Source organism: Lynx rufus, unplaced genomic scaffold (genome assembly GCF_022079265.1).
Source record: "Lynx rufus isolate CCGP_SWC_20201006 ecotype Redwood Valley unplaced genomic scaffold, mLynRuf1.p SCAF_5, whole genome shotgun sequence".
Classification (NCBI taxonomy): domain Eukaryota; kingdom Metazoa; phylum Chordata; class Mammalia; order Carnivora; family Felidae; genus Lynx; species Lynx rufus.
The window spans coordinates 36,658,423-36,686,199 of NW_025814867.1; the positions used below are offsets into that span (position 1 = coordinate 36,658,423).

The 27,777-nt window shown below is 41.9% G+C and overlaps 1 protein-coding gene across 1 annotated transcript in view; it reads left to right on the top strand.

Annotated features, from left to right (window-relative positions):
- The window catches only part of ZBTB38 (zinc finger and BTB domain containing 38), a 144,965-nt gene that overhangs the window by 15,726 nt on the left and 101,462 nt on the right, over nt 1-27,777 (top strand). The window lies entirely within an intron of this gene.

Sequence of the window (27,777 nt, forward strand, 5' to 3'; positions counted from 1 at the left end):
TAAGAAAGAAAGGTAAAATTGAGTGGAGAGTAAAATAGAGGGTCAAAGACTTTGCTAAAAAGACCTATAAGGAATTCAACTGGATTCAGTAAATATTTATTGAATACCCACTGTGCTGGAGCCCAAGCCGTGTCCTAAACCTCAAGAAACATACGTACGCGTTCCACTCCCATGAGATTTTTTTAAAAAGCATCCTAGGACGACCCGCAGAATGTTTACAAATCGTATCTCTGCTAAGGGATTTGTATCTAGAATGTATAAAAACTCCTACAACTCAATAATAAAAAGACAACCCAATTTAAAAATTGGCAAAAAATCTGAATAGACATTTTTCCAAAGAAAATGGGATGCCTGGGTGGCTCAGTCGGTTAAGCGTCCAACTTCAGCTCAGGTCATGATCTCTCAGTTCCTGAGGTTGGGCCCCACATCAGGCACACTGCTGCTGTCTGCAAGGAGTCTGCTTCAGATCCTCTGTCCCCCTCTCCCTTGTTGACCCTCCCTCCCCTACTCATGCTTTCTCACTCTCTCTCAAAAATAAATAAATATTAAAAAAAAAAAGAAAATGTACAAGTGGCCAATAAGCCCATTAAAAGATTTTCACATCACTAACTGTTAGGGAAATACAAATCAAAACCACAATGAGGGGCATCTGGATGGCTCAGTTAGTTAGGCATCTGACTTTGGCTCAATTCATGATATTGCAGTTCGTGTGTTCGAGCCCCACATCGGGCTCTGTGCTGACAGCTTAGAGCCTGGAGCCTGCTTTGTATTCTGTGTCTTCCTCTCTCTCTGCCCCTCTCCCTCCCACACTCTGTGTCTCTCTCTCTCTCTCAAAAATAAACAAACATTAAAAAAAAAAAACCCACAATGAGATAATCACTTTACACCCTCTAGGATGGCTGTAATAAAAAAGACAGACAGTAACAAGTGTTGACAAGGATGTGGAGAAATTGGAAACCTTATATATTGCTAGTGGGACTGTAAAACAGTAAAGGCACTTTGGAAAAAATTTGGCAGTTTCCCAAAGTGTTAAACATAAGACTACCATATGACCCAACAATCTCATGCCCAGGTGTATTCCCAAGACAAATTGAACATTTGTCCACACAAAAACTTGTGTACAAATACAAATGATTATATACAAATGGTATTCACAGCAGCATTATTCATAATAGCCAAAAAATAGAAACAACCCCAAATCCATAAACTGATAAGTAAATAAACAAAATGTGGTATACCCATACAATGGAATATTGTTCAGGAAAATTGCCTGGGAAATAAGTTTAAGGTGAGAATGGACAGCCAAGGACAGAGTTCTGTGAAGCACCAATACTGAAAATACAGCGACAAAGGAAGGGTGAAAACAGATGGTCAGGAGTAGACGATGATGAGAGAGTTGACATTAGGAAAACCAAGTGTGGACCTCCAAGAAGGAACAGCTTAATGGAGGCAAATGCTATAGGGAGGTCACTGGTAAAAAGCAAGACACAACCACCACATGCAATGGACATTCACGATCGCTGCTTTGTCTGAACACGCTAGCCTTTAAGACATATCTAGAACAGGTGAGGAAATTGAAATGTGGAAAACGTATATTCTAGAACTATTGTTTATTTTATTAGGGGTGATATGATCCTAGAGGTGTGTGGGGAAAAGTTCTTATGTTTTAGAAGTGCGTACTGGATTATTTCAGGGTGAAATGTCAGAAGGTCTGTAATTTATTATATAATTCAGCAAAATAAAAGGAAACAATTATGGCAAAATGTTAGGGTTAAATCTAAGAAATGGGTATGTGTGTTCATTATGCTATTCTACTTTTCTGTCCACTGGAAAACTTCAGAAATCTAAAAAATTATTAAACAAACAAAACCTGAGAAGAGGCCACTAGAGTAGGCAGTTAGGAGAGCCCTGGTGACCCCCCAAAAAATAGCTGTGGTTGAGAAATGGGCATACTATCCAGATTATAGGAGGTGAGGCTGGGGAATGGGCATAAATACTCACAGTGGTGTATTTCTAGACATGTTTTGTCATCAAGGGATCTAGACTTGACTTTATATTGTGAAGAGTTAGCAACTTCCCCTAGATGTGCTACCAAGGACTTTTGCAAAAGAAGGAAGCTGGGTAAGACTGTGTGTGGGTGGGTTGAAAAGATGAGGCACCCATTCTGGATAGATGTCTGGCCCAGGAAGAAGCTCTGGTGGTTTCTATGGGAAAAGGAGGTGCAATGCTTCTGGGATGACACAACATTAACAACCACAACAACAAAAAAGGGTTTGGGAGGGATGGTCAGGGTTGGTAAAGGTCAGTCCTTGGGGACACAGGTGTAGAATCTGCAAGGGTTGCCCTTGCAGAGGAACACATGGGCCTGGACGGGTGCACAGCTCATAGTGCTGGGGAAAGTGAACTCTGCCCCATGGGGCACACAGGGATATGAACTTTAAAGAACGGTGGAGTTCTGCTCAGGATGCCGCTCTTTCCATCCCACAGTATCTAAAGCCAAGCAGACCTTATGCTGTGAGAATAGGTTTTTCTTTTCCCGACCCCATCTGTCTGCATTTGAGATTCATAATGCTTCTGTTGACTGAACTTTGACCCTGTGCTGTGTGAGCTAATTATTTTGGCCCTATTATGCAAGGAGAGTATTCTCCCATCTCGTCCCTGGGTTCCACCTCTTAGCTGGCACATTTCTTCTCCCTAAACTCAGAAAAGCTGTATAAGGCTGTTGTGCGTGGATGGGGGTGTGCACATGTGTGCGTTGGGGGTGGAGAGGTGGGAAGGTGGGGGCTCACACCTCTCAGAAGGGCCCATCAGAGTGCCTACCACACCAGAGGTTTCCAGTGTTAGTTTTCTTCCCCACCCCTCCCTCACCCATCCTAACAGCTTAGTTTCTGTCCAAGCCCTAAACTGTTCATCACTGTGGCATCTGAAAACACCCCCATGGAGTTCCCAAAGGCCACCCAGGAGACAAGATCACCCCCGGTGGGAACTTCTGCTTAGAGCATGTGAGTAGAAGGCAATGTCAGTCCTCAGCAGGGGCTGGGGATGGCAGTTTCTGGATTACTGAGCTGCTTTGTGGGAAGAAATTTCCTAGAACAGCCCCCAACTGGGAGCCACTGCTCTAAATAGAGACTGTGATTTCATTTTTCTTTTCTTTTCCTTTCTTTTCTTTTCTTTTCTTTTCTTTTCTTTTCTTTTCTTTTCTTTTCTTTTCTTTTCTTTATTTTATATATTTATTTTGAGAGAGAGAGAGCGTGAGTGGACCAGGGGCAGAAGAAAGAGGGAGAGACAGAATCTCAAGCAGGTTCCTTGCTTGTCAGTGCAGAGCCCTATGCGGGGCTCAAACTCAAGAACCATGAGATCTTGGCCTAATCCGAAATCAAGAGTGGGACACTCAACCGACTGAGCCACCCAGCTGCCCCCCAACTGTGATTTTTACCACTTATCTCCAGAATTCCTACTGTTCACCTCTGGCCATGTTATGCCCAAGGTGGGGAACATCCCCAAGGTTCTCCATCCTGGCTGCACACTGGAATCACAGGGATCTTAAAAATGCTGTCACCTGGGTCTCACCCTAGAGAATCTGGTTTAGCTGGCCCGGAGTGTCCCAACTATTTTAATGCCCCCAGTGATTAGCCAGCACTGATAACCAGTTACCAGAAGATACTCTTTGTGAATAAGCTTGAGGCTAGGGCAGGGGCGAGGGGAACAGCATTGAATAAATGCTTCCATTAACTGGGGAAGTGCCTTCATTAGCTCCTCCCCCTTTAATTTATTCTACTCTTTCTCCTCTTGTCCCTTCTACCCATTTTTATTATAATTATTTAGAATTAATTGTGCGGTGCCCTTTTGTTCATCCAAGCTATTCTTCCATTGCAACAAAAGGTAAGAATGGAAAAGACAGCCAAGTCTAGAGCTCCTTAATGTTTTTATTTCCTCTTGGCTTACAATCTGGCCAAGGGAGCAAAGGAAGGTGAGGGAGAGACGCTGAGACTCAGGGTAAATGGGAAATGATTCAGGGTCCAGCCACACTCAGCCCAGCCCCATCCACAGAGCCGGGCATCAGACTTTCTAGAAGGTACAGGCCAAAGGCATCTCTCAAACCCTCTGAGTTGTCTTTATAGCTTAATGCTCACATCGGAAAGAGACCAAGACTCAAGCCTTCTTCTTCTCTTCCACATACCCTGTGGAAGAGTCTCTGTGGATTGGAGTCTCTGAAAGAAGGCACTGTCTACTGTGAATGTTTTATTCTGCCATCTGCCAGGAGGAAATTAGTGTGGGAAAACAGCCAGTGCAGCACTTTCACTACTAGCTTTTATGAAGGAAGAATCAAAGAACTGTTTTTCATTATTTGTAAAGCCTCTGTTTCAGAACTTTATACTTTGATAGGCTCATGAAATTTACCCAAGAATCTTAAACTTAGGTGTCCCTGGTTTAAAAAAAACCACACAACTTGTGAGTTCTGCGTGGGTGGATTGCACATCGTTCATGCCATCATGCGAGTTGTAGCCCTGCATCTCAGACCACACACTCCTGGTTAGTATTAGACATAAAATGAGAGGAGGGAAACGGTTTGCATGTCCAAAGGTTGGTGATTGATGTGTTTCCTGATTTAAAAAACAAGAAGTGTCTATTAGCCTTCCTTTTTGTTTTTTAAAGTAATCTCTCTACCCAAGGTGGGGCTCGAACTCATAACCCCAAGATCAAGAGTCACATGCTCTACCGACTGAGCCAGTCAGGTGCCCCCAAAACATCATTTAATTGACAGCAATATTTGCAATCGTTTATGGCTCTTTTGAAACGGACTTTAATCCATTAAGATATTCCTGCTCAACTCTGGCTAAGATTATGGTTCCAATTTAACCTGAGTACAGACGTAACTGCAGTGTTATACTTACATACATGAGACACCGGTGCTCATCGTGTACTGAACCTAAGGAGTGTCCGTATGGTCTATAATACTCTGTACATGTTGTCGTATAGGTCGTGCACGCATTTGCTGTCAGACTCATGGCTCACCCTCACCTGCTCTGCCCTGTGTCTCAGGGAGCCGACCACTGCAGACAGGTTTCCCTGACAGGTCGCCCTGTCACTTGGGTTCCAGCTGGGCTCAGCCAATGAGAAGCACTGGAGAGGACTGAAGGGAACGGCCAGGTTGTTTGTCCCTAAACCTCCTGCCCTTGGGTGGTTCTCTGACAGCAGCAGTTGCAAGGCTCCAGCCCCTACTGAAGGGCCTGCTGTGGCTCCAGCTACCTTTGGTGATCGTAGCCCCTGGGCTCCGGCAATACCATCCCTCTGATTGTCCCTCTAGCCTCAGGGTTGTGACTGACTTTCCGCTGCCACTAACCTGAACTTCTCAGGTCATCCATCAAGTTGTATAAGCAATTCTCTGCATTAAGCTTCCTCTGTTAGAAATCCGTATAGTGGTTTCTGTTGTTCTGGCTAGACCCTAACTAATAACATATGTCATGGTTAAAATACATTTTCCTTTCACATGGATTAGCTGTTAGCAATTTTTAAAATTAGGGTTGTGGTTACCAATCTATTATTTCTGTAATTATTTGTTTGAAGGATAGTTTATGATCTGTTGAAGTTATTACTGCTTTTCTAAATGCTTAGATTTCACAAATGATTGTGAATTTCACCAACTTGAGCTTCAAAGCAGTGACCTAATTTTACCCATTATCTTCATATGATAAATGCCATGAAAATAGTGAATCATATGCCATTATTATGTTATTCATAGTAGCATTACTGGTGCATTTTGCAGAAATGGCCCAAAATCTTCTTGAGCTAATATACATAATGACTTCCAGCAACAGCATCATGAAGGAATGATCTGGTGGTAGTTACAGTAAAAGAAATGCTCATAATAACTTTGGAACTTAGAAGTAATTTATATCTCACTCTTTAAGTGATTTATTTTTATTATTACTTGTAATATCTTTCCTGAAACTTTGCCTAAAACTCTCTCTCCTGCCGACTGCAAATTCAGATCAACTGGATCATTCCAGGAGAGGAATGGATTAGTAGACAGTTTTCTAAGGGACCTCAACTAAATCAAGTCACTTTGGCTACCACTTCCTTTCTTCCCTTCCTTCCTCATCTTGCCCAGGCTTAAAGGACCCCATAAGTACAAGAAAAGTATATTAAAAGAGCCAGAAGTTCAGGGGCACCTGGGTGGCTCATTGGGTTAAGTGTCTGACTCTTGATTTCAGCTCATGTCATTATCTTACAGTTTCATGAATTCAAGCCCCATGCTGGGCTTTGTGCTGACAGTATGGAGCTTACTTGAGATTCCCCCTCTCTCTGCCCCTCCCCTGCTTGCACTCCCTTTCTCTCAAAATTAATTAATTAATTACTTAATTAATTAAAAACAAAACACAGAAGAGCCAGGATTTCAAACATGGAGCCTGGTACTGTACCTGTCAAGAGAGTTTAGCAGTGTCTGATTTAAAGATGGCAGATTAAGCGTGCTTGGTTTTATTGCCACCAAGACCCCACTAAAATGAAAATTGGGTATTTAAAAAACGATAGATACCCAGTAATGGCAGAGGGACTCTCAGTAGATAACAGATTTCAAAGGTTTTTCTGGAGGGTAAACAGTGGATGGAAGAGTGGTGGCTGAAGAAAGAGAACAGAGGAAGCTAAACTCATACTGCATGAGTGGAAGGTTAGAGGAGTATAGAATCGAGAAGGAAATCTTTTGCAAAGCAGAATTTGGGGCACTAGACAACTCATAAACATCAGCTGAGTGAGTGATGGACTGAAAGGAGGGTGATGGATAAAGTGGCACAAAGGAGCAGCTGGCCTCTCTCCCCACATGGCAGCAGGTAGGCTCTCCCCCCATCTCACCCCACTGCCCGTAGGAAACAACAACCCTATTCTTTTCTCTACAGAATTTAATGGCCACGTGGATAAGCCCCCTGACATGTTGGTATTTAGGTGTTCCCTAGCAAATAGCTGGGTTTCTGCCAAGTAATCACAGTAAAAGTAATACAGGTAGCAAATGGTTACATAGCACTGTCATGCCTACACTATGTATCAATTTATTTAATATTCACAGCAACTCTAGGAAGAAACTGAAGCACAGAGTGGTGAGATAACTTGTCTTAGATGTCACAGCAACTAACTGGCAAAGCTAGATCACCACAAAGTGAAGCCTCAGTAAGCCCCTTCCGGATTCAAAAAACAAAAAGTACCAAGTAACATCTTACTACCTCATTGTGAAGTAAAGAGAACCAAGGATGACCAGATATTTGCAGAAAGGTTACAACATGAAAGATGGATACAAGTAAACACAAGAATGACCAGAGGAAAGAGTAAAGATAGGAAACAGAAGGGAAGAAAGAAACCTCCAGTTAGTATTCTCAGAGGTATTTGGGAAGATACTGCATCATAAGAGAACAGGATGCAGTGAAAGAGGAATAATCGGAGAAGTATGAATAGCCTCTGGAAATTAAGAAATGCATTTGTAAAATCTAAAAACTTCAACAGAAGCATTTACCAAATGCATATTTATGCAAGGCACAGTTTCAGGCCTGGAGATGCAGGCAAGGTTCTTGCCCTCATAGAGCTTACATCCTAGGAGAGCAGAGAAGACAGATATTCAGCGATTTAATAAATAAATATATAATATATCAGGTGATAAATAAAAATAAAGCAGGGAAAGGAGCTAGGGAGCAGGCAGGAGTGTTGCTCTTCTATGCAAGACCTAAATGAAATGAGGGAGGGAGCTGTGTGGTTATCTTGAGGAAGTATAATCCCAGCACCTTGCCTCCTTTCAGGGATACACATATATGTATTTCTGTCCTTGAGGTGAGTACAGACTGTGAATGAACCAGGTGATAATTTGAATTCTCAGAATCTAAATTTCGTAGAATCCTAGAATTCAGAGTATGTTTAAAGCAAAGATTATAGATGAGGAGACAGTCAGTGGAAGAGCTTCAAGTTTAAAGGGAGATGCGGAAGGAGGCAAGAATGGAAGAAGCATTCCATCAAGGGAGGGCTAGCTAGACTGGGCCAAAGGAGCAGCCAAGAAAACCGTGGAATCGACAGTGTATGTGGGTGGAGGGAGTAGAGAAGAACTTAAGGCCGTGCCGCAGCCATAAAAGTCCTATCTATAATCATTACAGGCTCACAGGCCATTGAGCTCAGATATCAAATATGCACAGACAAAGAAGCCTGAGGAAGCCTGACTGCAAAATTGAAGGTAGCAGGAACACCCCCAAATGAAACTAAGCTGCCTTCAGTCTTAGCACCAGTTTGCACTACTAACACCTGCACCCTCACCCAAAAGCCTTCAGAAGTATCCTAGTTCAGGCCATGGTCAAGGAGTTTCATTGCATAACATACAAAACTTCCTCCAAATAGGCAATAGTCTCTTTCTCCCAAATCCCTCTGCACATAAGTGCTGCTCAGACCCTCTCTCTCTTCCTACCCCCACCAATCTCTCTGTCTCTGTTCTTCCTGCCTCCTTCCCCCTCTCATTCCTTCTAAAGCAATCTCTCACACCTCAACCCAACCCAAATCTTCCCTCTTTCAGAAAGCCTAACCCCTTTCCCCTAAGGGTGATCCCCCTTCTCCAGCCTGTTACATTTGAATCCCTTACCTCAGCTCAGATAAACCAAAGAAATTTCCTCCAATTCACACCCCTTAGGAAGAAGGGAGAGTTAAGGAATTATAGAAACTTCTTGTTAAATGTCTTCACCGTTGTTATTAAACAGAAAACAAAAGTTGACATTGGAACTCATCAAGGAAAACTGAGAGCCAATCAGCTACCAATACAACAGATATTTTAGTTTCCCAGAGAGAAGGGGTGTTCAGGAGGAGGGGGGTGGGAAGGAGAGAACAACAGCTCTGAACTGCCATTATTCGTGTGCATGTTTTTCTCTCCTGCTGAAGTAGAGAGATCATCTCATGCATTGTTGAAGTCTGCACCTTCCATAGCGCCTTAGCAGATACAAATACTTGAATGAATGAAAGAGTTTGAGTGAATAAGTGAATGAGTGTGTGAACATGGCAAGGTCAGACGGTGAGTGCAGTGAGGTTGCTCCCAGGTGTCATGTTACTCACCATCATTTGGGACAGTTTCTTGCCAGCTCTCCTGGGCTCCAGCATCTGTCTCCAGGGACCCTCCCGTCATTCCTCCTGCAAGTGTGCTCTTGCAGAACGTGGTCCTCAGCCAACTTCTGCAGTTTCTCATAACCACCTTATGAAGTCAGCACTTGGGCCTCTAGTCTCATGCTAGTTCCCAAACTTCTTCAACCCAGACCCTCCCGATTGTTGATTTCATAAGTCAATAATCCCTTCACTCTCTCACTAATAGTGTGGATTAAGTAGTATCAAGGTGTAAACCCTTCAGAAGTGTTATGCACAACACCCAATACTTGCATCTCAAAGTCAACTTTTTGTTTTAATACCGTAAGCATTATTACAAAGAAATCATTACTAACCCAAAGAATCTCTAATTCTTGGTATCTCCCATAGGAGCTGTCTACTAATCCTCCTTAAGCCCTGCTCTCATAATGTAATTTCTGTACTGGAAACCCAACTGCCTCATGCCTGAACTTCTCTTCCCAGCACTGAAAACCATCCACAAACTGGCCCCACTTGCCAGATGTAACTCCATGTATACCCCAATACCCCCAGCATGCATCATTGACCTCACAATCAGGCATTGACTGTTCCTACCTCTGTCCCTTTGTCAAGGCTCTGGAACCTTCTTTTCCTTCCCTTCCACCTTTCTTCTCCAGCCAGCTAAAATCAGGAAATTGGATGGCAAGGTTTCCTCCTAGTGTCCCTTCTCCAGGGAGACTTTCTTGGTTCATCCAGTCCTCCTGTCTCTCAGAGCTCCCCATGCCCTCTCTACCCAGCTCATCCTTTACTTCATGGCCTGTAGTCTTATCTCCCCAGTGAGCTGGTGCCTTCCTCCTGGAAGGGCCCATGTCTTTTACTTCCCTGTATTTCCAGAGTGCCAAACACATTGCCTTTTTGCACACTAGGTGTTACTTTGTAACTCTGAGTCAAAGGAAGTAAATCCATTTGTCTACTTGCTGTTCACCCGGTGGTTCCCCAATTGATTCCGCTGGGGATGCAAGGGAATTTCTAGAGTAATCAAGATCCAGATCTAGGCTGGTGGGTCCCAATTCCAGGCCTCATTTTCATGATTCTTCTTAAAGATCCTGTTTCTGTCTTTTTTTTTTTTTAATGGGGAGTAGAGCACTTGGGAAGATTGTAAGAACTCCTGTTTCCACTAAATTAATACATGCATATTATGAGCTAAGCTGTACATAGTGTTTAGACAAGAGAGAATTTCTAAGAGGTGAAAATTATGGTGAAAGGAAGGAGTTGAGGAAGCAGGAGCCGTTGTCTTCCCGGGGGGGATTTCCATAGATTATACATAGAAGAAATAGCTGCATAATATTCAGCTGCAAGGAATGCCACATTTCTGTATTTCTCTAAAATCAAATTAAACTTGGCTTCAAGGTCTTCACTCTCTCCAGCTGGTGAAGAGCCCAATATCATAATCACTGAGTCTCCCTGTTTCTGTCCCCAAGGCTTTCCTAGGCCCAGGGAGGTGGAGATGTCCTGGTAGGTAGAGCATGGTGGGGGCTTTGGTTTCCACTGTTCCTTCTCCTACCCCACGTGCTAGTCAGGGATGATGCTGAGAGGACCATGGAGAAACTTCTTGGTGCTGGGTCTCTCTCCAGTGACTACAGGTTATCCATGGAGGCCCACACCCAGGCTCTCAAAGCAGGAGTGTTTAGTGTCCAACGTCCGTAGGCTTTCAAGTAGGCTCCCACCTGAGTTCCTGCAGGGGTGTTGGGTCAGAGACCCCTGCCACCCTGGAAACCTGCACTGACTACCTCTACACGTGAACATGCACACACATATGCATGCACGTGCACACACACACACACACACGCACGCACGCACACACTTCCCCCTCTTGGGGAACCACCAGTGGAGCTGGGCCACTCTTTCCTCCTTTAATCCTGAGTAATTCCTAAGTCTGGCTTGTAAACAAAGATCTGAGTGAAAAGTCTTTATCCTGGAGCCTAGAAACTTTTTTATTTTAGACTGTGAAGCACAAAGGGCTGTTTCTTTTCCCCTGAGGACAGGAAGCCCAGAACTTAAAACTCAAGGCCAAGAAGAAAATTACCTTATCGTTCTTTTTTGCTGATAAGGCCACAGCAGTAAAAAGGATAAGACACCAGTTAACTTCTCCGTCACTCTGTTTCCTGGGTGAACACTTGAGCCTGTAGGATTTGTGTGGTGGAGGTGGGGGTGGGCTGGCTAAAAGCATTAACAAAGGAGATTTGGACACTTGATGAAATCTCAAAGGGCAGCTTAGGAGGACAAGCCAGGGAAAGAAACCTGAGCCACGTGCCTGCAGCATTAACTGCAGCAGGTGCCACTGTGTCCTGTGACCATTTGAAATGAGGAAACGGCAATTTGCAAAGACTTCCTGTGCGGCAGTTAGACTAGGACTGGTGTGAGGAGCAGGGCGGCCAGTGCAGGGGCCGATGGGGCTAGCAGGACTGAAGACCACCTGCGCTCCACTCACAGAGCGGTGCGGCCTGGCGTGGGGGCTGCACCCGAGGGGACACATTTTCCTAACTCGTACAGAGGCCCCACTTAGGAGGGACAGTGGGATAAGGGAATATGCCAAGCCTAGGAAAAGTCTGGGTATTTAGATGACTGTAACGATGGATAAAACTTTATACCAAGACCCAACCTTATGGTAAAGCTCAAGCGAACAGCAGGAAAACAAAAAGCATGTATACACCTGAACTGAACGCTGATCAGAAGCCAGGGAAGGGAGATCAGGACAAAGTAACCCCTCCTTCCCTCCCCGCGCCCCCCCCCCCCCCCGCCGCCTCCACCCATATAGGCAGGGGTCTTGCGCCATGTTAAGAAGTAACCAGGTAACAGGGCTAATATCTAATATCAGTCCAGGCAAATGTGGAGAATTTTAAAAATAAATTCTCACTTAAAGAGTTGGAGTTTTGGGGCGCCTGGGTGGTTCAGTCAGTTAGGCGTCCGACTTCGGCTCAGGTCACGATCTCGCGGTCCGTGGGTTCGAGCCCCGCGTCGGGCCCTGGGCTGATGGCTCGGAGCCTGGAGCCTGCTTCCGATTCTGTGTCTCCCTCTCTCTCTGTCCCTCCCCCATTCATGCTCTGTCTCTCTCTGTCTCAAAAATAAATAAAGGTTAAAAAAAAAATTAAAAAAAAAAAAAAAGAGTTGGAGTTTCAAGATGATTAGCACTGCCAGACTTCCTTATTTAGTATTGAAGGCAACCCAAAAATTATCTTTAAAAGTGTTCTCCTGTAAGCCTCTTAGAATGGGGGGAACTGGAAAAGAAAGATTTTGAGACTCCCCCTCATTACACAAGAATGGCTTTTTACAGGGGCGCCTGGGTAGCTCAGTTGGATAAGCATCCGACTTTGGCTCAAGTCATGATCTCATGGTTCATGGGTTCATGAGTTCAAGCCCTGTGGTGCACTCAGAGCCTGAAGCCTGCTTCAGATTCTGTGCCTCCCTTTCTCTGCCCCTACCCCACTTGTGCTCTGGCTCTCTCTGAAAAATAAATAAACATTAAGAAATTTTTTTCAAAAAAGAATGGCTTTTTACAAATTCACTTGGGAATTATGAATGTAATAACTGTTCGTGGCAGAAAATAATTAGATCCTACTGAATTGCTCTTTCAAAATTGTGTGTATGTGCAACACTACTATTTATGTTTGATCTTTTCCGCATACACTTGACAATTGTGGATAGTCTCAGTCTTTTCCATGTTGGCCCATCTGAGAGGCAAATGATCCTCACTGTATTGTTCTCCATTTCCCTGATGCTAGTGATGTTGAACATCTTTTATATGCTGTCATTTCTACCTTTTCTCTACATATTACTTGTTCATATTCTTTGGTCTTTTTCTAATGTGTTGTTTGTTCAGTTAGTGCTGATACTCATCCTTTATTATATCTCTTAAAAATATTTTCTTGGGATGCCTGGATGGCTCAGTCAGTTAAATGTCTGAGTCTTGATTTCAGCTCAGGTCATGATCTCACAGACTGGGCTAACAATGTGGAACCTGCTTGGGATTCTCTCTCTCCCACTCTCTCTCTCTGCCTCTTGCCTACTTGCATACACATGCACATGCATTCTCTCCTCTCTTAAAATAAATAAATAAGCTTAAAAATATATGCATTCTTAAAATCTTTGTTATCTGTCCTTTAACATCGTTTATGGTATCTTTTGCCATACAGAAGGCTTGGGTTTTTAGGTAGAGAAATTCATTATTGATTTTGTTGATGGAATCTTGGATTTTGTGATTTATTTAGGACTGTCTCCTCTATCAACAGATTATAAAAATCTTCTTTTTTATTTTCTTATGATACTTTCATTGCCTTTAAAAATGTTTGTATCATCATTGTAGCTTTTATTTATTTGGCATACAATGCAGGGGTAAGACCATTCATTAAAACCACCTAACTGCATTTCCATGCATCCTAGAGAAAAGGGGAGGCTAAGTTCTTTCATCTGTCTAAGAGACAGTGGCAAAAACTCTACGAAAGAGTAAAGGACACATAACACCAGTCTGTATCCAACAAAGACCATTTGCTCTAGTGGGAAAGCTGTTATGACAACCATATAATCCAAAGTTTCTAAAGTGGTTCATATTTGCAATATTCTTTCATATAGACACATGATTACCATCCAACTTTTGATTTGGAAACTGGGGCTAGTATAGTCAATGGGATTGTGTAAACACAAGCCTGTAAAAGAGGACAAGGCAAACACCACAGAAGATACATTGAATTCTATGAATTCAGAGGTGCAAGCAATGTTTCTGCCTGGAAATATTAAGGAGAACATTCGAATTGGGCCTTGAATTAGGCCAGTTAGATTTTGAGAGACCAAGATGGTCAAAGAGGTCATTCTAGGCCAAGGTAACATAGGAGCAAGGGTAGAGAAGCAGAGAACCACAGGTTGTGTTTCTGCACTCATGAGCTATCCAATTGTCTGCTATATAGAGAAGTAGCCAGGGATTAAATTAGATGATAGTTTGAGGCTGGAGGATAGAAAACCTTGAATGCCAAGGTAACAAATTTGTGGTTTATTTTCTAGATAATGGATCACCACTGAAGGCTTTATTTTTTTAACAGCTTTACTGAGATCACAAACATACAACTCACCTATTTAAAGTGTACAATTCAGTGGTTTTGGGTACATTCACAAATATGTACTACCATCACCAGTCAATTTTAGAACACATTCATCACCTCAAAAAGAGATGTGTACCCTTGGGATGCTTGGGTGGCTCAATCGGTTAAGCATCCGACTTCAGCTCAGGTCATGATCTTGCGGTTCGTGAGTTTGAGCCCCACAACAGTCTCTGTGCTGACAGCTCAGGGCCTGGAGTCTGCTTTGGATTGTGTCTCCCTCTCTGTCTGCCCTTCCCCCACTGACGTATGTGCGTGCTCTCTCTCTCTCTCTCTCTCAAGAATAAATAAACATTAAAATTTTTTTAAAAAAAGGAACATGTACCCTTTATCTGTTACCCCCTAACCCTCCATCCTCATCCCAAGCCTAAGAAACCACTAATCTATTTTTTATCCTTATAGATTTCCCACCTCTAGACATTTCATTTAAATAGAATCATATAATATGTGGTCTTTTGTGACTAGCTTCTTGTGTTTGTCATAATATTACTGCTAATGGCTAGAACAGTAGAATTCTCTAATCAAAGTGTCTCTTTAGAAAGAATGTTCTTGATGCAGAATGGTAGAAGGGGGCTGTGAGGCCAGGGAGTGCCATTAGGAGTCCATAATTGTGCGTACCTGTTATGGGGTCTTATGCATGCTCAATAAGCAAGCTTTTTGGCTGCAAGTAAGAAAACACTAAACTATAAATGGCTTAAATAACAGGGACATAGTATCTTTGTGTGTATGCATGTTTTTTTCTAATTTTTAAGTTTTTAATTCTAGTTAGTTAACATACAGTGTTATATTAGTTTCAGGTATACAATGTAGTGATTCAACACTTCATACATCACTTGGTTCTTATCACCCATGACAAGTGCGCCCCTTAGTCCTCATCATCTGTTTCACACATCCCCACACCCACCTCCCCTCTGGTAACCATCAGTTTGTCCTTTATAGTTAAGAGTCTTGATTAAGAGTTAAGTTTCTCGATTTGTCCCTTTCTCTTTTTTCCCCTTTGTTCATTTGTTTTGTCTCTTAAATTCCACATATGAGTGGAATCTTATGGTATTTGTCTTTCCCTGACTTAGTTCGCTTGGCATTATACTCTCTAGCTGCATCCATGTCATTGCAAATGGCAAGATTTCATTCTTTTTTGTGGATGAATAATATTCCATTGTATATATATTCCACATCTTCTTTATCCATTCCTCAGTTGACGGACACTTCGGCTGCTTCCATACCTTGGCTATTGTAAATAATGCTGCTGTAAACACAGGGGTGCATGTATCCCTTTGAACTAGTGTTTTTGTATTCTTTTGGTAAATACCCAGAAGGGCAATTGCTGGATGATAGATAGGGTAGTTCTATCTTTGACTTTTTAAGGAACCTCCATACTGTTGTCCAGAGTGGCTGTACCAGTTTGCATTCCCCACAACAGTGCACAAGGATTCCTTTTTCTCCACATCCTTGCCAAATGCCTGTTGTTTCTTGTGTTGTTGCTTTTAGCCATTCTGACAGGTAAGAGGTGATATCTCATTGTAGTTTTGATTTGCATTTCCCTGATGGTAAGTGATGATGAATATCTTTTTATGTATCTGTAGACCATCTGGATGTCTTCTTTGGAAAAATGTCTGTTCATGTCTTCTGCCCATTTTTAGACTGCATTATTTGTTGGGACTCCTGTCTGGCTCAGTTGGTAGAGCATGCAGCTCTTGGTCTTGGGGTTTTGAATTTGAGCCCCACATTGGGTGGAGAGGCTACTTAAAAATAAAATCTTTAAAAAATTTTTAAAAATTAATTTGAGTGTTTCTGGGGTGTTGAGTTGTTCTTTATCTATTTTGTTACTAGCACTTGGCCTTTTAGTTTTGTTGATGGTTTGGATTTAGCAAGATTTTGTTCATTAAATTTGTAACTGTTTTTTTTCTTTTGGTAACTGAAATTCCTGAGAGGATTTGACATGACATTTGTAAATGCTGTTTTAAATGTTTATGAATATTTAGTTAGGTCAATTTATATAAATAGTTACTTGTTAGGGGAATATAATCTTTTAAATTTATAAGTGAATGGAACATGAGTTCAAAGATAAGATAAAATAATTATTCTTATTTTTATACTTTTGAACATCTATGTTTATGAATAAAACAACTATGTTTACAGGTGATTTTAAGTTTATGGGTTTTTTTTCTTGAAAGAGTGAGAGAGAGGATGTGTGTGAGGGGGCGCAAGCAGGGGAAGGGCAAAGGGAGAGAGAATCTTAAGCAGGCCCCACACCTAGCACAGAGCTGGACACAGGGCTTAATATCACAACCAGGAGATCATTACCTGAACTAAAATCAAGAATTGGACACTTAAGTGACTGAACTATCCAGGCGCCCCTAAGCTTACATTTTTTTAACTTAAACTTAATTGAATATTGATTCAGACACATGTTAACATATATATTTCTTTCTGTGCTCCAAATTCTACTTTGGACCTTAAAAACTCAATTGGTAGAGGGGTGCCTGGATGGCTTAGTCAGTTAAGCGTCTGACTTTGGCTCAGAGTATGATCTCAACGGATCACAGGTTCAAGCCCCACGTTGGCTGTGTGTTGACAGGTCGGAGCCTGGAGCCTGCTTTGGATTGTGTTGTCTCCCTCTCTCTCTGCCCCTCCCCTGCTTGTGCTCTGTGTGCCTCTCTCTCTCAAAAACAAATAAACATTAAAAAAAAAATTTTTTTTAAACCTCAATTGGTAGTAAAATAACCCAACTCATCTAGGTTTTTAGGGACTACTTTAGTTTTAAAACTGGAAGTCCCACATCCTGGGAAGCTTAGCAAACTGGGGCAGGAGGTTACCGTTATTGACAGACAATCCTCTGACCTTCACAACAGCCATGTGGCAACCTGGTGTGAAATCTGCATGCAGGGTTTTTATTCCCATTAACAGAAGCAGCAGCTGGGCTCAGAGATGTTAACATGTTTTGGCCAAGGCCATAGTTTGGTTTATAATTTATCCATCTTTCTCACGTCCTTTTTCTACTTAATGTGATTGGTTGATTTATTTCTGAGGTCTTTCCTCCCTCCCCAGTGGAGAACTTGGTTTTTTCTTTCTAGAAATGAGTTTTATTTTCACCTGGAGGAGCCATGGTCTAGGGTTAACTTCAGCAGTAACCCCTAGAAATTCTTTTGTAGAGACATTCAGGGAGGTTGCCTTAGTCTTTGTAAGATGGGTAGAAACAAAGGTTATGAAGATGTTCAGTGCATGGATTACTGTGCATTTTAAAAATTATTTTGCTGATTATTTAAAGTATATTAATATTGGGACACCTGGGTGGCTCAGATGGTTAAGTGTCCAATTCTTGATTTTGGCTCAGGTCATGATCTCATGGTTTGTGAGTTGGAGCCCTATGTTGGACTCTCCACTGGTGATGTAGAGCCTGCTTGGGACTCTCTCTCTCTCTTTCCGTCTCTGTCTCTCTCCCACTTGGTCTCTCTCTCTCTCTCTCTCTCTCAAAATAAACAAATAAACTTAAAAAACATAGTAAAATAAAATACGTTACAACTTATAATTAGCTTTTCAATGATGGTTTTATTGGGATATAATTCACACACCATAAAATTCACTCATTTATGCTCTTAGCCCCTATTCTTAGTCAGGGAAATGCAAATTAAAGTAAAAGTGATGTGATGAGCACCGGGTGATGTATGTAAGTGTTGAATCACTAAATTGTACACCTGAATCTGATACTACACTGTATGTTAACTAACTCGAATTTAAATAAGACTTAAACAAAAAAATAAATGACATGACATATAATATACTCTACTACTCTTCCAAAAAATAAAAGGCAAAAGTGAAATACCAATTTTTACCCATCAGAATGGTAAAATGTAAAAAAAAAAAAAAGTGATTACTATTCAGTGATGGCAAAGATGTGGGAGAATGTTTAGTCTCAGATATTAATGGTTGAAGTATGACTTGCTTCAGCTTTTTTGAAAATTATCTGAAAATATCTATTACTACTTTAAATACACAAAAAACCGAAACAATAATTTCACTTTGGACAATTTATTTCATAGAACTAAAATTATGAAAGGATAAGGATATTTATTGCAATATCTCTTATGACAAAAGAAACAAATACCTGGGGAAAAAACCCTTTGTCCGTCAGAAGGGAATGATTGAGCAACATGGTTGGCCATACCACAAATGAGTTCGAGCACTCTTCCCCAAACTTAAATCAGTCTTACATCATTAAAATATTTTTATTTGACTTGGCTCCAGGATTCTACAGAGAAACAGAATTAATAGGATTCATATTTACATTATATATGCATTAATAGTATACATATATGTGCATATATACATAATAGGATACATATACACAGAATATTTATTATGAGGAATTGGCTTACATGATTATGGAGGCTACGCAGTCACATGCTCTATCATCTGCAAGCTGTAGACCCAGGAAAGCCTGTGGTATAGTTCTGAGAAGCAGGAGAGACCATGGTGTAAGTCTCAGTCTCAGGGCAGGAGAATACCAGTGATCCAGGTCATCAGGCAGAGTGAGACCAAATTCTCCCTGCCTCCGCCGTTTTGTTCTAAGCCCTCAACAGATTGTATGATGCTCACCCACGTGGCAGAGGGCCATCTGCTTCACTCAATCTATAGATTCAAATGCTAATCCCACCCAGAAACATTCTCACCGACACACCCAGAAATAATGTTTAGCCAAATAACCAGGCACCCCATGATCCAGTCAAGTTGACATAAAATCAATCAGTACACGTATATTTGTTATAAAATGAAGTTTTATAGTACCACAGTCAACAGAAAACCAGGATTACTTACTATGCCTTGAAAATATCTGTAATATTAAATCAAAGACAACAAAAGGATGTTACTCATTCCTAGTTATATAGCATGGCCTATCAAAGATTCTAATCCTGAGCCCAGCGATCTACAAAAAAAGTGAAATGTCAAGTGTCAGAGATACTAAAGACACACACTGCATGATTCAGGGTTATTTAATGTCCCTCATAGGCTATATTAGCTCCTTGGAGTCCACAGTACTGATCATTCTGAACTTCTATAAACATATAGGAGATTCTTATTTTGGACCTGAAGGGATATTCACAATTTATTAGATAAAAAAAGTAAGTTGTAAAGTAATGTGTGTTAATTCAACGTTTATATAACAGGCAAAGTCAAAAGAAACCCCTGTGTGTGGATTGGTTGCTTGTCTTGGTGTGCACATGGAGAAGTGGATGAATATCTCAAGTATAACCATAGGAAATGACCATTTTTATAAGTTAAAAATGATCTAAACCTGGATATTAATACAACTCCACCTAATAAACCACCAAGGCTGTTGACATTGATTATGGGAAGGATAATAGAAAGTCTTATAAGTCTTTTATTATATTGCTTTTAATTATGAGCATATATTACTTTTGAATTTTTCACAATTCTAAGAAAACCATTCCAAAAGAAATCAAAAGAAAGAGAGCACATAGCCCAAGCCATTAAAAGCTGTGAATAAAGCTGCAAGTCTTTAGTAATATGTCGGTGACATCTCAGTAAAGCTTTGGGGAGGGGAAGCTTCAGATCCTTGGGTAGATCACATACCATTAATCCACCTCAGCACTATTGACATTTGGGACCAGATAATTAAGATGTTGAGATAACTCGTAAGAGCATAATAGTAACACACCTGCAGGTGGTCTTTCTATTTGGATGAGGATAGAAACCTTAAGTCCCAGGGATGAAATTCCATCAGTAGTGAAGGACTTGGGGGCATTGAGGCCACTTCCTCAGTTGTGAGGGGTTGTCCCGTGTAGTATAGGATGTTTAGCAGTATCCCTGGATTCTACCTACCCATGATAGTAGCACCACCCATCCCCAGTCAAATGACAGCCAGAAATGTCTACACAAGTTGCCAGACATTCCCTGGGGGCAGAATCAGCCCAGGGTGAGAACCACTGGTCTAGTTTTCAATTTCTCATTACTGATGGAACGGACACCTTGAACCAAGTTAGGGAACCAAGTTAGATCCTTTAGAGATCTAACACTGTCTGATTTCACCAATATGGAATCTATGAATGTTTTCCAGAAGCTGTTTTCCTCCAGAGCCACTAGAGGGGACACTCTGCAACACAAAGGACAGAAGAGACCTTGGGGAACCTTGTTTTCCTCTACTTGTGGACTTTGTTGTCTCTGATTTGGAGGGCCCAGCCTTTAATAAATAGTCTTTGATGTTGAGAGCTATAACCTTTACCCACAAGGCATGTAGAGCTGTTTGCCTTGTGGTTTGTGCCATAAAAGTCGGTGTTTTTAGATATGGTGGAAGAGAGTGAAGTGTTCTTTGCTTCTTTAAACATTCTTCATAAAGCAGTCAGATGAATAATATTACTAAAAAGAAGTTTTGTGTCTCCATGAAGAGAGCCCATGGGACAACCAGGATAGGAGGTCAAAGACTGAGTTCTCTTCCTGGTCCTGCCCCTTCCAGGCTGTGAGACATTGGCCAAGTCTCTTAACCTTTCTGGTTAGATATAGCAGCTAAGGAGATAAGCCGAGAGATTAAGGTCACACATGGAATTATATGGTCAAGCAAGGGTTTGGATCTGACCTGTCAATTCCATGGAATACTTGTGAAAATCAAATGAGGTGGTGTATGTGAAAGAGCATTGAGGAATAGAAAGCCCCTTACAAGTTCAGGGTGTGGATTTTCAGGTATTATGAGGGCAAAAGGAGATGGTGACTAAGAGTGAGCATGGGGGGTAGGGGTGCATGGGGAATGGGTGGAGGAGGTCCGCAAAGGCAACAGCAATAATCCTCCACCAACTCTTATAAATTATAGAAAAAGGCCTTAATGCCCCCAAATCCTTCACTGCTGATGGAACTTCATCCCTGGGACTTAAAGTTTTGATCCCCATCCAAATGGACAGACCACTTTATGCTCTTAGGAGTTGCTTGAACACCTTAATGAAAGTGAAAGATCTACTCCAACACTTGTTTCTCAGACTTTAAAAATCCTGAACCACAGTGACAAATATGTTTCACAGAGAGACCCAGCTTGCACCCATATTATAAAACCAAAGCAAAAGTCTTGTAATGTACTTGAATTCTTCTGTTTTATTTTGTCACTTGAAGCTCACGCTGGTTTTGACCCAATAAATAGTGGGTACTGACCTGCAGTTTTAAAAACACTGTCCTAGAAATTTTTCTGGAGGATGGAGTCCTGGTCCTAGGCTGGGGAAGAAACAGGAGATACGACCACCAAACATTACTCAGGGAGCCTTGAGGATGAATTCTTTTACAATTTTCTAGGAGCTGATTCTTTGGGGAATGGTTCAGGAAGAGGAAATGAAAGCAATAATCCCGAATTCATCTAAATGAATGAGGATGGGCCACTGAGCAGTAGCCTCCCAGCTGGATTCTCAGAGGTCACGATCTAAACCCCGCTCCATTAACATGAATTATAGATAGGTATAATATAACCAACACCATAATAAAAATTAAAACCCAACATTTATTGAGCCCTTATCAGATGTTGCACTGAGCACTTTATGTGAATGGTGATACAAACAAAGTTTGAGAGTTCCCTGGTTTTCTTTTTGTCCTGAACGCTAAAAAGAATTCTGGCTTTGCCTGTCCACTTTCTTCCCCTTACCTATCAGAAGAACAGGACAGAAATAGAAGAATTAGAGCAGCATTGATTAGGGTGGGAGAAAAACTTGCTAGGGAGCTTGGGAGAAAGAAGGCAAGGCCAAAGCTTTTGGGTATAAGGAGTTTGGATAAGACAGGGAAAAGGATGTTAAGAAGGCTTGCAGGGGGCTCTATATGGTGCTTGAGAAATGCAAATATTGAATATGAGTTAATTTGAAATTATTTTTTGGTGACCGGACTGGGTTTCTTAGGTTGTAACATCACCCTGAGACTGGCCCATGTGGGTTATGGTCTCAAGAGGGTCACATAAGCATTATCTTACTTAATTTTTGTAACAAACCCAGCAGGTGTTATTATTATTTCCTTTTTTTCCAGATTAAAAAAATAAAGGAGGCTGATACAGGCTAAGTAACCTTAAAGTCATATAACTAAGAAATAGTGGAGCCAGTACTGAAACTTAGGTCTTTCAACCTCCAAAGCTCTTAACAAGTCCATGAACAAAGATTATTTCCAGTATAAATAATATCAAGTAAGAATAAAATAATTAGGATAGGATTTAACGAAAGGAATATAAGACTTGTACGCCAAAATGGTAAAACATTGTTGAGAGAAATTAAAGATCTAAATATATGGAAAGGCTTCCCAGTGTCACGGATCAGAAGACTTAATATTGTTAAAATGGGAATACTCCCTAAACCGATCTACAGGTAGAACACAGTCTCTGTCAAAATCCCAGCTGGAATAGGGGCGCCCGGGTGGCTCAGTTGGTTAAGTGACCGACTTTGGCTCAGGTCATGATCTCATGGTTGGTGAGTTTGAGCCCCGCATTGGGCTCTGTGCTGATAGCTCAGAGCCTGGAGCCTGCTTCCGATTTTGTGTCTCCCTCTCTCTCTACCCCTCCCCTCTTCACACTCTGTGTCTCTCTGTCTCTCAATAATAAATAAACGTTTAAAAAACAATTAAAAAAAACCCAGCTGGATTTTTTTTAGAAATTGAGAAGATAATCCTAGAAATCAAATAGAAATGCAAGGGATCCAGACTGGCCAAAACAGTCTTTTTTTTCTTAATTTTTGTTTATAACATTTATTTATTTTTGAGAGAGAGAGAGAGCATGAACAGGGGAGGGTCAGAGGAAGAGGGAGACATAGAATCTGAAACAGGCTCCAGGCTCTGAGCTGTCAGCACAGAGCCTGACGCGGGGCTCGAACCCACAGACCGTGAGATCATGACCTGAGCCGAAGTCGGCCGCTTAACCGACTGAGCCACCCAGGCGCCCCTATAGTCAGTTGATTTTTGACAAAGGGGCCGAGACAATTAAATGTGGGAAAGAATGGACTATTTTTTAAAATAAGCTTTGAGGGCACCTAGGTGGCTCAGTCAGTTAAGTGTTCAACTTCGGCTCATGTTATGATCTCACAGTTCATCAATTTGAGCCCTGCGTCAGGCTCTGTGCTGACAGCTCGGAGCCTGGAGCCTGCTTCGGATTCTGTGCCTCCCTCTCTCTCTGTCCCTCCCCCACTTATGCTCTTTCCCTCTCTCTCTCTCTCAAAAATAAGTAAATAAATAAAATTTATAAATAAATAAAATAAAGTAAAATAAAATAAACTTTGTATTTTAGAACAGTTTTAGATGTTTAGAGTTCTTGTGAAAATAATTTTTCAACAAATGATTCTGGATATCCACAGGAATAGAATGACTTTGGATCCCTACCTTATACTATATAAAGTGGATCATAGACCTACATGTGAGAACTGTAACTATTAATCTATTAGGGGTGCCTGGGTGGCTCAGTTAAACGTCCAATTATTGATTTCGGCTCAGGTCATGATCTCACATTTGTGAGATTGAGCCCCATGCTGAGCGTAGAGCCTGCTTAGGATTCTCTCTCTGCCCCTCCCCTTTTCCCCTCAAAATAAGTAAATAAACATTTTTAAAAATAAAATAATACTGGGGCACCTGGGTGGCTCAGTCAGTTGGGCATCCGACTTCGGCTCAGGTCATGATCTCAAGGCTTGTGAGTTTGAGCCCCATGTCAGGCTCTCTGCTGATAGCTTGGAGCCTGGAGCCTGCGTCTCCCTCTTTCTCTGCCCTTCTCCCGCTCATGTTCTGATTCTCTCTCTCAAAAATAAATAAACATTAAAAAAATTTTTTAATAAAATAAAACTATTACTCTATTAGAAGAAAACTTGGGTATAAATCTTTATGACCTTGGATTGGACAATGGTTTCTCAGATTTGACACCGAAAAGCACAAGTGATATAACAGAAGATTCATAAAGGGAATTAATCAATATTAAAAACCTTTCTCCTTCGAAGAATATCATAAATAAAGTGAAATGACAACCCACAGACAGGGCGATAATATTTATAAAGCATATTTCTGATAAGGGATTTGTATCCAGAATGTATAAAGACAAATAATCCAATTTAAAAATGGACAAAGGATTTGAACAAACAGTTCTCCAGAGAAGACATGCAAATGACCAGTAAGCCCATGAAAAGATGCTCAACATCATTAGTCATTAGGGGGATGTAAATCACAAGCACAATGAGATACCACATCAAAACCACTGGGATGGCTAGAATCAAAAAGATAGACAAGAATTGTGTTGTGAGGATGCGCCGAAATCAGAACTCTCACACATGGCTGGTGGGAATGTAAAATGGCGCACTTTGGAAAACAGTCTGACAGCTCCTCAAGATGTTAAACAGGATGCTCGCTTCGCAGCCCATGTACTAAAATGTCAAACATCGAGTCACCTTACAACCCAGCCCAGCACTTCTACTCCTTAGTGTCCACCCAAGAGACATGAAAACATACGTCCACACAAAAGCTTGTACTGGAACATTCATGGCAACATTATTCACAACAGTCAAAAATAGAAACAACCCAAATGTCCATCATCTGATGTATGAATGAACAAAATGTGGCACATCCACACAATGGGATATTATTTGGGCCTAAAAAGGAATGAAGTACAGGGGTGCCTGGCTGGCTCGGTTGGTGGAACATGCAGCCCTTGATCTTGGGGTCATGGTTCCCAGCCCCATGCTAGGCCTAGAGCTTACTAAAAAAAAAGTTAAAATAAACAAACAAACAAACAAACAAACTGAAAAAGGGGAATGAAGTATGGATATATTCTACAACATGGATGAACTGTGAAAATATTATGCTAAGTGAAAGAAGCCAGACACAAAAGGCCACATACTATATGATCCCGTTTATATGAAATGTCCGGAAGATGCAAATCTATAGAGACAGAGAAAAGGTTAATGTTTGCCTAGGACAGGGGGGTGAGGGGTGGCGTGAGTGAGAGTGACTACTAATGGGCATGTAGTTTCTTTCTGGGGTGATAAAAAAGCTTCTAAAATTAGATTACAGGTCACACAATTCTGTAAATATACTAAAATCCATTGACTTGTACACTTTAAGTGGGTTAACCTTATGGTATGTAAATTATATCTTAATAAATTGTGTTTTTAAAAAGTGCATGAGATGAAAAAAATTGGAGGCAGCAAGTATAGAAAAGTCTTTGAGGAATTTCTTGAACCTGTAAAGGTTTTATTGATGTATTTTTTGATTACCAGTATATAACTGCATTTGTTGTAACAAAGGATTCTCTAGATGGGGTAGAGGTTAAGGGGTGTCACTGTACTTACTTCTCTGGGTCCCCCAGTAGATGTTTTGCCCAATTCTGATTTTATCCTATTAGGATCAATCCCAGAACACACAGTGCCAGGCTTTGTATCTCACTGAAGCTTACTCATCATTTCCCCTTTTTTTCCTTTTGTCTTCACATTATCCTGGCCCCACAAGGTAGAATGAAAAAATAATAAGCCTCTCTTTGTCTTATTAGAGAAATAAACACCTGTGTTTGTGAAGCAAGCAAGGCCACCAAGCCTTTGGGGAAGCAGAGTGGGGAGATGCCCAAAAGGCATTTTCTACAGAGAACCAAGGGGAAAAAAAAAAACAACCCAAGCCTTCTGCCAAAAATGCCTGGAACTTAAAGTGCTCTCCTCAGCCCAAGGTCAGGCTCTGCGTGGATGTTGACAATGACCCTGATCAGTTGTTGCTGCTCCCTTAATTAAAAGCATGTGGCTTCCTCTTTTCCAAAATTCACCTTTGCTAATTCCACCTGCCTGGGGAGTCAGAACCCACAGCACAAGTGTAATTCCTCAGAGTGGCAACTGGCAGAACTCCCAGGAACAAGGTGGCAACATGACGTCCCCAGCTACCAGAGGCATCGATCTCCTGAGCCAGGGAGAGGGATCTCATAACCACAGTGGGGAGGAAAGCCATGGAGTGGCATTATTGAGGAGGTCACTGACATCTCCCTCCCTATTCTGCAAGGGGCTGGAAATTCCTGGCATTTGTCTTCCTCTTGGAATGTGACATTTACTCTAGGAGAACCATGGAAAAGTACAAACCACAATCATAAAGCCCAGAAGGAGAAGGTACCTCCAAGGTCATCTTTATCCTGGGCCCAGATACCCCCATAAGCAGATGTTCTCCTCTGGCCAACCCACCTCACCTTGGCTTGAACACAGCCACTGATAGGACTCGCACTCTGTCTCAGAAAGGCAGCTGATTCCTGGTAGAGCAGTGCTAAGGGCAGTCACTGCCCCTGTCAGGTCCAGCTCTGTCCCTGTCACCTCCAGCCCCGCCTTGTACTTGAAACACGCCTTTGTTCTAACTCCTTCTCTAGGCCTTGAAGTCTTTGAGAGCTATCTTGTTTTTCTTCGCTCTAGTCTTCTTGCCTGTCAGCAGTGCCTTTAGCTGCACTGACCCCCCCACGTATCCCCATGAGTCCAGGAGGCAACAAAGACAATACTGGGCCTCAGCCCCTCTGAGATACCCAGTCCACGGTTCTCCCACATCCTGCATCCACCACATGCCGCCAGACATCCCTGACTTTGTCTCCCCATCCTAGCTTCTTACTCCCACTGGGACCTGACAATGAACCTGCCTTCCTGACCACTCTGGCTATCCCAGACCTTGTGTTGACCCATTGAGAGGACATGAGGCCTACTTCCCTAGACAGACCATCCCTAATTCCACTACTTCCTTGTGGAATGGTTTCAAGCCCCATCATTACCCTTTGCTCACCTGAACAGGCTGCCCTTGGTCATTGTTCACACATTCACTTCACCCACTCAGCATGGTGATTCAGAACACAGGATTTGAGATCAGACGATCCAGGCTCTGCCATTAACTAGTGTGAGACTTTAGAGAAGTCTCTTAATCTCTCTGAGCATCATTTTCCCATCAATAGAATAGGGAAGAATAATAGTACCTAACCTCATAGCTTTGTCATGATGATAACAATGAATGAAATCATCTTTGTAAAGCACTTAGCACAGAGGCTTGAACATTCAGTGCAAGTATTCAGTATATGTTTTCTACTATTTTATTCTAAAATTATCATCTAGGGGCACCTGGGTGGCTCATTCAGTTAAGTATCCGACTCTTGATTTTGGCTCAGGTCACGGTCTCATCGTTCATGAGATCAAGCCCCGCATCAGGCTCCACGCTGACAGCATGGAGGCTGCTTGGGATTCTCTCCCCTGCTCTCCCTCTGCCCCCTCCCTGTCCCCTCCCCGCTCATACATGTGCACGTGCTCTCTCTCTCTCTCTCAAAAATTTTAAAAAGAATTATCATCTAAATGTATCAAAATTCATTCATTCACCATATATTTACTGAGTCCCATGCCAGCACTGGGATATAAAAACGCTTTTAAAGAATGGTCCTCTCTTAAATCCAGGAGGTGCAGGCTAACACTGGCACTCAGAGACAAGGAGCTGAGGTCCAGGGCCATGGCATAAAGGCACTGACCACCAGATACTGTCTAGGGAATGTGACAAGAGCACCTTCCATCTCTTCACATGTCTTTTAATACCATCTCGACTCTCTGGTTAATGC